The 13,909-nt window shown below is 44.5% G+C and overlaps 1 pseudogene; it reads right to left on the bottom strand.

The window, feature by feature from the left end:
- Positions 1 to 3,169: 3,169 nt before the first annotated feature.
- On the bottom strand, positions 3,170 to 8,352 carry LOC130682314 (neurensin-1-like; annotated as a pseudogene).
- Between the last annotated feature and the right edge of the window lie 5,557 nt (positions 8,353 to 13,909).

The following is a 13,909-nucleotide window of genomic DNA, read 5'->3' as shown; positions in this document are numbered from 1 at the left end:
AGAAATGGGCAGAGGAACTGAACAGACAGTTCTCCAAAAAAGAAATACAGATGGCCAACAGACACATGAAAAGATGCTCCACATCGCTAATTATCAAAGAAATGCAAATTAAAACTACAATGAGGTATCACCTCACACCAGTAAGGATGGCTGCCATCCAAAAGACAAACAACAACAAATGTTGGCTAGGCTGTGGAGAAAGGGGAACCCTCCTACACTGCTGGTGGGAATGTAAGTTAGTTCAACCATTGTGGAAAGCAGTATGGAGGTACATCAAAATGCTCAAAACAGACTTACCATTTGACCCAGGAATTGCACTCCTAGCAATTTACCCTAAGAATGCAGCATTCAAGTATGAGAAAGATCAGTGCACCCCTATGTTTAGTGCAGCACTATTTACAATAGCCAAGAAGTGGAAGCAACCTAAATGTCCATCGATAGATGAATGGATAAAGAAGATGTGGTACATATACACAATGGAATACTACTTAGCTATAAGAAACGGGCAAATCCAACCATTTGCAGTAACATGGATGGAGCCGGAGGGCACTATGCTCAGTGAAACAAGCCAAGCGGAGAAAGAGAAATACCAAATGAATTCTCTCATCTGTGGAATATAAGAACAAAAGACAAACTGAAGGAACAAAACAGCAGCAGAATCACAGAACTCAAGAATGGACTAACAGGTAAAAAAGGGAAAGGGACTGGGGAGGATGGGTGGATAGAGAGGGATAAGCGGGGGAGAAGTAGGGGTTATTACGATTAGCATGCATGGGGGGCATAGGAGAAAAGGCAGGGCTGTACAACACAGAGAAGGCAAGTAGTGATTCTACAACATTTTGCTATGCTGATGGACAGTGACTGTAAAGGGGTTTATAGGGGAGACCTGGTATAGGGGAGAGCCTAGTAAACATAATATTCATCATGTAAGTATAGATTAGTGATAACAAAAACAAAACAAAACACAACAACAAGAAAAAAAGGGCAGTTCCTGTTTGGTAACCTCCAACGAGTTCTACACAAGGGTATAAAGGGCATATAAAAGTGTAGGCAAAGGGTCTGTTTGCGTTTATACAGAAGATCAAAGCCTAATTGGGCTACCCCGAAAATGATATGTTATGAAAGACATCTTCCAACATCAGCACTCTCTGCAAGACTCATGCCAGAAGATGATCATCAAAAAAGCCCAACAAAGATCCACACACTATACAGCTGTAGATGCACTCATCCCACCAGCTCCTGGACTTTCCATGGGAATGAAGGAGATATCTAAGCTGGCCTGTGCATACAGTAAAACAACAAATTTGACTGGATCTATTCTGTTGGAACTCAACCAAGAATTAGGAAAAGTGCAAATTGTAGCGCTCCAAAATCTTATAACTACAGACTATTTACTGTTAAAAGAACATAAGGGATGTGAACTTTCCCCAGGAATGGGTCGTTTTAATTTGTCTGATTTCTCTCAGACTGTTCAAGTTCAGTTGTACAATATCCACCATATCAAAGATAAGTTTTCAGAAATGCCTAAGGTGCCTAAATGGTTTTCTTGGTTTCACTGGAGATGGCTGGTAATTACAGATATGCTTTGTTTATGTACCTATATTCCTATTATGTTAATGTGTGTGCGCAATTTAAGTAGTAGCTTAAAACCTATACATGCTGAAGTTACTCTACAAGAAGATATGTCAAAAAATAATCAATCTTCCCATGTTTTCTGCCGCCTGCTACTTCTATAGCTTTTCTTCTTCCTTCCTAATTTCAACCCTTAAATAGAATTCGTGCCTCATATCAAATTTACCGAGTATCATAATTCTTCCAAGTGGTAAAGACACCTCAAGACAAATGCTGGGCATAGAAGCTACAGGGCGTAAATATGCAACAAATAAAAAGCTAACCATTTCAAACAATAAGGCTTCTCTCTCACTTACCAACTTCACATTTCCCTGTATGGCCCCGGAAGATGACTGGTTAGCCAGAGACGGGTAAGATTCCTCAAGGGAGGAACAACCTAAGACAGGCACAGTCGCAGGGGGGTCATCAGGTGAGAAATTGGGGATCAACAGAGGTGAGGCTTAGAACCTCACACCCCCGTTCTGAGAGAAATCTTCTGCATACGTCTATGTTTTATTGCCCTTGTCTAGCTTGGATTAACACATAGTCTACAGGCACACACCTGATCATCTACATTTGCTCTCTTACAACACTAAACTTTGTTTTCTACCTTTATCTTGTTTCTACCTACCACTTCAGCATTTTATTAAAAATAATAATAAATAAAGAGAGAAATGTGGTATCCACATATAAATCAAGTATAAAAACCAAATGAGTATTCATTATTTGAACTGTTTATAGTTCATAATGCATGAGCAAAACCGAAGGTTTCTGTGATGACTGCCCTTGTACTGTTCACTATGTAACTTATTCATTATGTAAGAATTTGTTCTCCATGTAAGAACTTGTTTGTTATGCCTCAGAAGATTGGAGACTGACGAAAATTAGGCTTCGGGTGGATTAATGATTGTGCATTGAGCATTGACTCCCCTATACAGAATTTTATTGTCATTAACAACCATTTGATCAATAAATATGAGTGATGCCCTCACAAAAAAAAAAAAAAAGAGGACAGACTTACAATGGTAAAATAAATAAGTAACTGGGATGTAACGTATAGTATAAGGAATATAGTCAAGATATTGTAACAGCTTGGTAGGGTGATAGCTGGAACCTAGAATTATGTATATAAATGTTTTATCACTGTGTTGTACACGTGAAACTAATGTAATGTAATACTGTGCATCAACTACCCTTCAATGAAAAATAATTATCTAAAAAAAAACAAAAGAAAAAAAAGAAATTAAATCAGCTCACACTGGCTGCTGGGAGTCTGGTCTAAACTTTTGGGCACTTTTCAATAACACAGAGAACAGCACAAAGTCACAGTGCATGAGGGGGCTTCCAAGGGGCTCCTGGTGGGCACCCAGAGGCACTGCAACCAGCCCAGCATATGCATGGTGGACACAGAGCACCAATCTGAGCTGACCAAATGCACCTGCCAAGGTGGCACATGGCCATGGGGCATGACTGCGCCAGGGCCTAGCCACCTCAGAGGTGGACTTGTTCCATCCGAATGCCATGCCCAGAGTGGAGGGGGTGGTCTGGGGGGCACAGCTCAGGTTGCTGATTCAGGCTGGACATTCTGAACCCTGGACAAACTGACTGGAATCTGGGCTTCCCCTGGGCCTGGAGCTTTTGTAACAGGCTGGGCATTAGCCTTGATGTCTGCAATTCACCCTTTAAACTTTTGCTAAAGGAATCTTTCTTCTTTGGAGTAATTTTTTGTGAACACTGACCTCCGCAGGCAGCCTGCCATGGACATGCCCCCAATGCAGAAGAAAACAGTTTGCATCTGTCAAGGGTTCCATTAAACTGGACAGCATTCTTATCGACCATGACAAAATTGGCTTCACCCGAGGCTTCGATTTTGGGGGGCACGAGGAAGCCAGCCCCAAGCCAGGACAGTAAGTCTGAGAATCATGAAGACCGTGCTGGAGATGAATCTGACCTGGAAATGACACAATGAGGAGACACAGATGACCAGGTGCCACTGTGTCCCGGGCCTTGCAGCCAGGACATCCTTGGTTTTTGGGAGAAGTGAGAGTATCCCAGTCACCCCAAGTTTGTATGAGAAGCCTTGGAACTTTCTAGTTAAAAAGGAAGGTGAAAGGAAATCTTTCTTACTTTAATGGCCATGGAAATCACAGCACCCCTGGGCACCCCAAGTGCGCTGTCAGTGTGGTGCTCACAGCCGACAAAGCCCTCTCACCTCCATCTCCTCGTCTGCTCCCGATTAGGACAGAGTAACCCCAAAATCCAGGAGGTGGCCCGGAGTGCACAGTTAAGCCAGGAGATCCTCATGCCCACAGAAAAATGCCAGTCAGCCCCCACCAGTCTGAACGGCCACTGCTCCTGTGCCAATGGCACCCCCATCAATTACATCATGCATCACCACGGCCTCCCTGAGCCACCCTGGGCGGGTCACCTGCAAGTGTTCTGACAGCTGCCCTGACCCCCTGCCTGCCACAGACAGCCAAGCCATAGTGCTGCTAGCATGGGGTCCAGGTCCTCCAACGTGCCACCTGGGGATCGGTCCTGCTAATGCCCTTCACCTGGCAGCAGTGGCCTCCACCCTGGGGACTGTCCCTCCAGCACAGGAATGTGTCCCTCACATCCATCTTTGAAAAGCCCATGTTCTCTCTAACTGCTGGACTGGACTTATCCCTGCCCTTGACCCTGCATGATTCTCTGAGCTTCCTCTGGGGCCACTATTGGCCTCCTAATCACCAGCTGCAAGTGGTTTCTTTTCTATCTCATCTGATGCCTGGCCATGGATGTCAAGCAGGTACAGGTCCTAAGCCCTCGCTGTCACCCCAACATTGCTCTCCTGTGCCCTTTAGCAGCTCACTCTCACCCTGCTTTGCCACCTGGCCTTGAATGATGGGTGCTCCTAGGCTTCCACTCTTGACTCGCATCACTTCTTCACATATCCTTTCTAGGGTTTAATTGGTGGCCATGGTCTTACCATGTCCCCACTCCATGTACTGATGCTGGTTCCAGATTTCCAACTTCTGCCACACAGATCTGTGCAGAGGGCAGCGACTGCAGGCTCTGGGCCAGTCAGTGTGGCTGGGGCACAGACAGAGAACACACTGTGTGTGTGCATGTGTGTGAGGCACCCTTCCCCAGAAAGCCCACATCTATTATCTTGCCCCTCATGGTGCTCAAGCTGGAAGGTTCTGCAGAAATTTCCATCTCCTAGCCCTTCCAAGCCTTCTGTGATCCTGTTCTTGTCTACATTCACCCTGACCCCTTTCCTCCAACTTCTAACTTCCCCCTAGGTGGCACTGGGTAGGTGTGCCCTGTCCCCACACTGTGCACTCCTGTAAGTATTCTGTCCACTTTTAGGGGATGGCTTGTCATGCTGCATCATGATAACTGACTTCCCCACTGGCCATGAACTCCTTTGAGTCAAGACTCTATCTTATTCACAGGTGATAGGTGTTATTTATGACCAAATCCAGAGCCTACCTACAGACTTGTGCATGGTGGACATATAAGCATGTGTAGAAAGAAAGAACGAACAGCATTGTGAGACAGAGGTTCCAAGACCCATGCAGTGGAGATTCTGCCTCAGGCCCATCCATTCCAATCTCCCTCCTCCTTGAGCCACTGCACACCAAGCAGGGGCTGCTCAGCAGCAGAGGCCATGGAGGCCCTGTGAGCACAGCTTCCAGGGAGGCCAGCAGATCCCTGAACAGAACAGCGGAAGTGGGTAATGGGGAAACCTGTAGCTTCAACCTCCTACGGCTGCAGTTTGCAATGAAAGGAAACAGAAAGAGCCTAATAGAAGCACACACACATTCAGGGCCTTCCTCTCTATGGCACTGGGCCCTTCCTGCCCACGGAGTGAACTCACTTCTATTCCCGAGGAGGAGGCATGGGCTCTGTGGCTCATGTCTTGGTGACAGGACAGAGTTCCAAGGCTCCTCAGGACAGCTCCTGAGCGTCACCACCCAGCGCTGCATGGCAGAGGAATGAGGCTAGGATGTGCAGCTTTCTGGACTATAATCTCTGTGAGACCAGGGATGTTTGCACATGTTCATTCTCTGAAGTAGACCCAGAAAAACAGGGAGCAAAGACTTTTGGACCTTGTTTGTGTGGCATAGAAAGGAGAATGCTGATGTCATATTTCTGGGGCTGGTATTTTACTGTGAGCTATTTATTTTGAATCCATAACTTATGTTATTTGATGGATATACAGCTTCACAAATCACATAACCACTAGCACATGGAGCCCCAAGAATGCTGACGATATTCTGCATGTCAGTGGTTTTTCAGGCTCTTGGCATGATAGATCTGACAGGCAAATATTTTTTTTTTGACACACAGGGAAGCAATCACCCACTTACAGGATATACCCACCCTAATACAGGATGTACCACCCTTAGTTATGTATTTCATTGGTCTAGGCCAGTAAAGATTCATCAGGAGTGACATTTCTATGGGGAAGGATCCTGGCTTGACCAATTCAATAGAGAGTATGTGACACTAGTAAGATTCTGAATTAATACAGGTCTTGGGTAATGAACTGTTACCCGATAATTTATTTATTAACTGGATAGCCAGTTTTATTTCTGTTGCAGAACTCGGTGCACCATATGGTATCTGTAATGGCAGCTGATGCATCAAATGTTTACTGAACACCCACCCGACATTGTTCTAAGCACTTTGACATATCGCCTTATTTAATTCTCACAGTTTTACATGACAGGTACCGTAAGTACCACTGTTAGAGGCCCAAAGAATCAGGGCTATTAAATGGAAGGGTTGAGATTCAAACCTATGTAACCTGAGGACAGAGTCCCTGCTTATAATCATGATGCTGCATTGCCTCTTGTTCAACTACACCACTGTAAGAGGCAAGTCTACATCAGTAGCAACATCCAACATTCTGGAGTCTTTTGGGAGAAGCTGGGGCAACTGGAATCCTGAAAGGCAGAGAATATCAGAGCCAGAGGGGACCTGAGGCATCATCCAAGGCTGCAGCTCTGTTTCCCTTCCTAAATCCTTGTCCTTTTCTTGGCTTCCAAACATCAGAACATCCCAGCGCCCCCTTCTCTCCCATGTTCATACTCTCTTCCTAGGTGGCCCTATCCACTCTGGCTCTATATGTCAATGGCTCTCAGTCTACAGGTGGCACATTTGTGTAAACTGCCTCTAGTGACCTCCACTTACATGTCTAATAGGCATGCCAGGTACGACATGGCCACAGCCAAACTCTTGGTCCCCATCCATCCCACTGTTCTCCCCCCAGGAAATGAACATCATCACAGCTCAGCTGCAAGCCATCCAGTCCTGCCAGACTGCTCCTTCTGTCTCAGCACGGTCTTCCAACTTCATGCTACGTCTGACTTCTCTCCACCTCCACTTACCACCCGAATCTACCCACCATCACCTCCTGCCTGGGAACTTAACATACTTCTACATAATTGAGCTTCTTCAGCCTTGGTCCTTCTATAGTCCATTCTCTGTGCTGCAGCCACAGTGCTCATGATGAGATGTCAGTTGGATCCCGTTTCACCTCTGCGTAAGCGCTCAGGCAGCTTCCCATGTCTCTTGAGGGGAAAACCCGCATTCTCCCTGTCTTCTGCAAGGCTCCCACAAACTGCCTGTGCCCCGTGTCTTCTCTGAACCCATCCCATTTTGCTCTAGCTAGACTTGCCCTCTTGCTGTTTTTGAAACATATCAAACTTACTTCCATTTTACAGCTTTAGACTTGGTATTTTCTCAGCCCAGTGTGACCTGAAGCCACATAATTTCACAGCTGCTCCCCCAGCTGACCACAGTACTGGCTCAAATGCTATGCCCTCTGGAGGCCTCCTCTGATCAGGGTTCCTAGGGCCAGCCCTCCTTCATGCCCTGTGCCCTCCTGGTTCACTTCTCTTCATGACGCCCATCGCCACCTGGCACTTGGCATGTGGTTCACTCATTTATGGCCTGTTTCCCACAACAGATTAAAGTTATCCGAGGGCAGGGACACTTTCTTCTCACACTCACCTTTAATCTCTAGCACTCTGTGATCTCTCAGCACACAACAGGTGGCTGCTCAATGTTAACTGAATGAAGACATCCGTGGGGCACCTTTAGCTGATGAGGCTGCAGCTCAGAGAGCCCAGTGGCCACATGCCTGGTAGAGGCAGGGCTGGAACAGGTACACTGACCGCTGTATTATGTCTCTGCATTGACTCTCTAAATATTCAATATTTCTTTTTCATAATTGTAATCTGCCAAATGGTACTTACCAGGCTTCCAAGGGAGGCTGAAAGCATGTAATGTTTTGCTTATGGATGGCTTCACACTTGGCAAATTTAGCAACACAGTAGAACTGTAATAAAAATAATAATGATGGCAATTATCCCCATTTAGGGTTAACGTGCAGATCAGCAACTGTTGCTGTTTCGAGGCTTTCTCTGGACCAAGGCTCATACTTCTGCCTCGGCGAGAAAAGCTGTGCTGAGTGTTGCCATGACTGATGCACTGGAGCACCACGCCTCAGTCCCCCACAGCTGCTGGACTCACTGCGGCCCAGTTAGCACGTGATTCTTACTTTCCAGAATACTGAGCTCCACCTGTTAGGCGACCTCTGGATCTGGAAATCCTCCTCATAGTCCCAGGTCGAGGTGGTACAGTCCTCAGAAAACTGGTGCAGGTAGGACCGGACTCTGTAGCACGGGACCTGCCCTCAGCAGCAGCCAGTGCCCGCTGGGACCCGCAGGTGCTGCCGTGCGAACTCATCCTTCCCCAGCTGGAATGACAACAGCCACAGGCATCAGCCCATGGACTCTGGCCTCAGGATCAAAAGGCACGTCAAAGGGGAGGGTCAGGCTGAGTAACATCAGTCTCTGTAAATAGTTATCTTAAGAGAAAATGTACTTTTTTTAAGGACCTGCCTTTCTTAGAAGCTGCTTTTTTCTCCTTAATGCAAAATTGCTGCAACCACTCAACAAGTTGAACTGGTTCCCCACAAATGAAATGGACCTAACAGCACAGCTCATTTACATTATGTGAGAATTTAAGCATGAAGCACACGAGAAATGGCAACGAGGAAACAGATTTTCATCGTCTAGGCAAGAAATCTTCCATCTCTTCAAGCGCAGTGCCTTCACACTTCCATGCTGGGGAAGAGCCTGCCTTAGACTGTCCTCTTGGCTGCTCAGCCTCGCTCCCTGCTGGAGACGACATGGTGTTACTCTTAGCAGTTTGAGATTTTGCCTTCGGATCCCATGTACTCCTTTCACATTTTAACTAACTGTCAGGTTGTATATAAGCGTAACTAAAAAGCTGCTGGGCAACTTACACTTCAAGCTCATTAACTGCTAATGGCTTACACCTCCCTGACTCTAACACCAGGTACTCAGTCGTCAATTGTGGATAAATCTGCCCACGTAGGATGTGAGGACATAATGGATAGGGGAGACCCAGCCCTTCATTATTGCCCATGAAGTGTCTAGCATACATAAGAATTCAGAGTATGGTTAAAGGAAACTATGCTCTCGGTGAGTTGTTTGGGACTCTGCCTTCTTAAGATGGAAACTTCTACTGGATTTGACCTAATCAAGACGTTAAGAGAGAGGCATTTGGTAATGCATTCTTGGTTAAAAAGAAAAAAAAAAAAGAGAGGGGCAGAAGATGGCGGCATGAGTAGAGCAGCGGAAATCTCCTCCAAAAACCACATATATCTATGAAAATATAACAAAGACAACCCTTCCTAGAATAAAGACCAGAGGACACAGGACAATATCCAGACCACATCCGCACCTGAGAGAACCCAGCGCCTCGCGAAGGGGGTGAGATACAAGCCCCGGCCCCGCAGGAGCCGAGCGCCCCTCCTCCCAGCTCCCGGCGGGAGAAGAGCAGGCAGAGCGGGAGGGAGACGGAGCCCAGGACTGCCGAGCACCAAGCCCCAGCCATCCGGGCCAGAGCACAGACACAGTACATGCCCAGGGGGCCCTGGATGCTAGGGAAACAGGGCAGCAGGAACAGTGAGCGGGCACCGGAGGCCTGGTGCCGGAGGACATAAGAAAAGCACGAGACCTATTTTTTTTTTTTTTTTTTTTTTTGCTGCTTTGTTTTGGCGAGTGCTTTTTGGAAGTATTAAAGGGATAGTGACCCCCATACTAAGGAAACAGGGCAGAAAGAGCAGTGAGCAGAGGCCTGAGGCTGGCACCGGAGAATAAAGAAAAACGAGCGGCCAGCTTTTTTTTTAATTTAAAAAATTTTCTTATTTTTTTTTAATTACAAAATTTTTTTTTTTTTTTTCTGGTGGTCGTTGTTTTGTTTTGGCGGCTGCTTTTTGGAAGTCTTAAAGGGGCAGGGCGGGACACTTAATCCAGAGGTAGGGAATCCGGGGATCTCTGGGCACCCTAACCTCTGGGCTGCAGGAAGCAGGGAGGCCCCTTACGGAGATAAATAGCCTCCAGGCCGCTCCCCCTCCAACGCGACTGCACCATGTTGGAGCAGCTGCCCGAGCCAGGCCACGCCCACAGCAACAGCGGAGATTAACTCCATAGCAGCCGGGCAGGAAGCAGAAACCCTGTCTGCGCGCAGCTGCGCAGCACAAGCCACTAGAGGCCGCTGTTCTCCCAGGAGAGGAGGGCCACAAACCAACAAGAAAGGAAGTCCTTCCAGCCGTCACTCGTCCCAGTTCTGCAGACTATTCCTATCACCATGAAAAGGCAAAGCTACAGGCAGACAAAGATCACAGAGACAACACCAGAGAAGGAGACAGACCTAACCAGTCTTCCTGACAAAGAATTCAAAATAAGAATCATAAACATGCTGACAGAGATGCAGAGAAATACGCAAGAGAAATGGGATGAAGTCCGGAGGGAGATCACAGATGCCAGAAAGGAGATCGCAGAAATGAAGCAAACTCTGGAAGGGTTTATAAGCAGAATGGATAGAATGCAAGAGGCCATTGATGGAATTGAAATCAGAGAACAGGAACGCATGGAAGCTGACATAGAGAGAGACAAAAGGATCTCCAGGAATGAAACAATGTTAAGTGAACTGTTTGAGCAATCCAAAAGGAACAATATCCGTATTATAGGGGTCCCAGAAGAAGAAGAGAGAGGAAAAGAGATGGAAAGTATCTTAGATGAAATAATTGCTGAAAACTTCCCCAAACTGGGGGAGGAAATAATCGAACAGACCATGGAAATACACAGAACCCGCAACAGAAAGAATCCAAGGAGGACAACACCAAGACACATAATAATTAAAATGGCAAAGATCAAGGACAAGGAATGTGTTTTAAAGGCAGCTAGAGAGAAAAAGGTCACCTAGAAAGGGAAACCGATCAGGCTAACATCAGATTTCTCAACAGAAACCCTACAGGCCAGAAGAGAATGGCATGATATATTTAATACAATGAAACAGAAGGGCCTTGAACCAAGGATACTGTACCCAGCATGACTATCATTCAAATATGATGGTGGGATTAAACAATTCCCAGACAAACAAAAGCTGAGGGAATTTGCTTTCCACAAAAAACCTCTACAGAAGATCTTACAGGGACTGCTCTAGATGGGAGCACTCCTAGAAGGAGCACAGCACAAAACAACCAACATATGAAGAATCGAGGAGGAGGAACAAGAAGGGAGAGAAGAAAAGAATCTCCAGACAGTATATATAACAGTTCAATAAGCGAGCTAAGTTAGGCACTAAGGTACTAAAGAGGCTAACCTTGAACCTTTGGTAACCACGAATTTAAAGCCTGCAATGGCAATAAGTACATATCTTTCAATAGTCACCCTAAATGTTAATGGGCTGAATGCACCAATCAAAAGACATAGAGTAACAGAATGGATTAAAAAGGAAGACCCATCTCTATGCTGCTTAAAAGAAACTCACCTCAAACCCAAAGACATGTACAGACTAAAAGTCAAGGGATGGGAAAACATATTTCAAGCAAACAACAGCGAGAAGAAAGCAGGGGTTGCAGTACCAATATCAGATGAAATACACTTCAAAACAAAGAAAGTAACAAGAGATAAAGAAGGACACTACATAATGATAAAGGGCTCAGTCCACAAGAGGATATAACCATTCTAAATATATATGCTCCCAACACAGGAGCACCAGCATATGTGAAACAAATACTAACAGAACTAAAGGGGGATATAGACTGCAATGCTTTCATTCTAGGAGACTTCAACACACCACTCACCCCAAAGGATAGATCCACTGGGCAGAAAATAAGTAAGTACACGGAAGCACTGAACAACACAGTAGAGCAGATGGAACTAATAGACATCTATAGAACTCTACATCCAAAAGCAACAGGATATACATTCTTCTCAAGTGCACATGAAACATTCTCCAGAATATACCACATACTAACCCACAAAAAGAGCCTCAGAAACTTCCAAAAGATTGAAATCCTACCAAATAACTTTTCAGACCACAAAGGCATAAAACTAGAAATAAACTGTACAAAGAAAGCAAAGGGGCTCACAAACACATGGAGGCTTAACAACACGCTCCTAAATAATCAATGGATCAATGAAAAAAACAAAATGTAGATCCAGCAATATATGGAAACAAATGACAACAAAAACACTAAGCCCCAACTTCTGTGGGACACAGCAAAAGCAGTCTTAAGAGGAAAGTATATAGCAATCCAATCATATTTAAAAAAGGAAGAGCAATCCCAAGTGAATGGTGTAATGTCACATTTATCGAAATTGGAAAAAGAAGAACAGATGAAGCTTAATTTCAGCAGAGGGAGGGACATCATAAGATCAGAGCAGAAATAAATAAAATTGAGAAGAATAAAACAATAGCAAAAATCAATGAAACCAAGAGCTGAATCTTCGAGAAAATAAACAAAATTGATAAGCCTCTAGCCAGACTTATTAAGAAGAAAAGAGAGTCAACACAAATCAACAGTATCAGAAACGAGAAAGGAAAAATCACGACAGACCCCACAGAAATACAAAGAATTATTAGAGAATGCTATAAAAAACCAATATGCTAACAAGCTGGGAAAACAAGGAGAAATGGACAACTTCCTAGAAAAATACAATCTTCCAAGAATGACCCAGAAAGAAACAGAAAATCTAAACAGACCAATTACCAGCAAAGAAATTGAAGCGGTAATCAAAAAACTACCAAAGAACAAAACCCACGGGCCAGATGGAATTACCTCGGAATTTTATCAGACATACAGGGAAGACATAATACCGATTCTATTTAAACTTTTCCAAAAAATACAGAAGGAGGGGATACTCGCAAACTCATTCTATGAAGTTAACATCATCCTAATACCAAAACCAGGCAAAGACCCCACCAAAAAAGAAAACTACAGACCAATATCCCTGATGAATGTAGATGCAAAAATACTCAACAAAATATTAGCAAACCGAATTCAAAAATACATCAAAAGGATCATACACCATGACCAAGTGGGATTTATCCCAGGGATGCAAGGATGGTACAACATTCGAAAATCCATCAACATCATCAACCACATCAACATAAAGAAAGACAAAAACCACATGATCATCTCCATAGATGCTGAAAAAGCATTTGACAAAGCTCAACATCCATTCATGATAAAAACTCTCAGCAAAATGGGAATAGAGGGCAAGTACCTCAACATAATAAAGGCCATATATGATAAACCCACAGCCAACATTATATAGAATAGCGAGAAGCTGAAAGCATTTCCGCTGAGATCGGGAACTAGACAGGGATGCCCACTCTCCCCACTGTTATTTAACATTGTACTAGAGGTCCTAGCCACGGCAATCAGACAAAACAAACAAATACAAGGAATCCAGATTGGTAAAGAAAAAGTTAAACTGTCACTATTTGCAGATGACATGATACTGTACATAAAAACCCTAAAGACTCCACCCCAAAACTACTAGAACTGCTATTGGAATACAGCAAAGTTGCAGGATACAAAATCAACACACAGAAATCTGTGGCTTTCCTATATTCTAACAATGAACCAACAGAAATAGAAATCAGGAAAACAACTCCATTCACAAATGCATCAAAAAAAATAAAATACCTAGGACGAAATCTAACCAAGGAAGTGTAAGACTTATACTCTGAAAACTACAAGTCACTCTTAAGAGAAATTAAAGGGGACACTAACAGATGGAAACTCATCCTATGCTCGTGGCTAGGAAGAATTAATATTGTCAAAATGGCCATCCTGTCCAAAGCAATATACAGATTTGATGCAATCCCTATGAAACTACCAGAAACATTCTTCAATGAACTGGAACAAATAATTCAAAAATTCATATGGAAACACCAAAGATCCTGAATAGCGAAAGCA

This window comes from Manis pentadactyla, assembly GCF_030020395.1.
Source record: "Manis pentadactyla isolate mManPen7 chromosome Y unlocalized genomic scaffold, mManPen7.hap1 SUPER_Y_unloc_3, whole genome shotgun sequence".
Classification (NCBI taxonomy): Eukaryota; Metazoa; Chordata; class Mammalia; order Pholidota; family Manidae; genus Manis; species Manis pentadactyla.
This window is presented reverse-complemented; position numbering and strand designations above follow the sequence as displayed.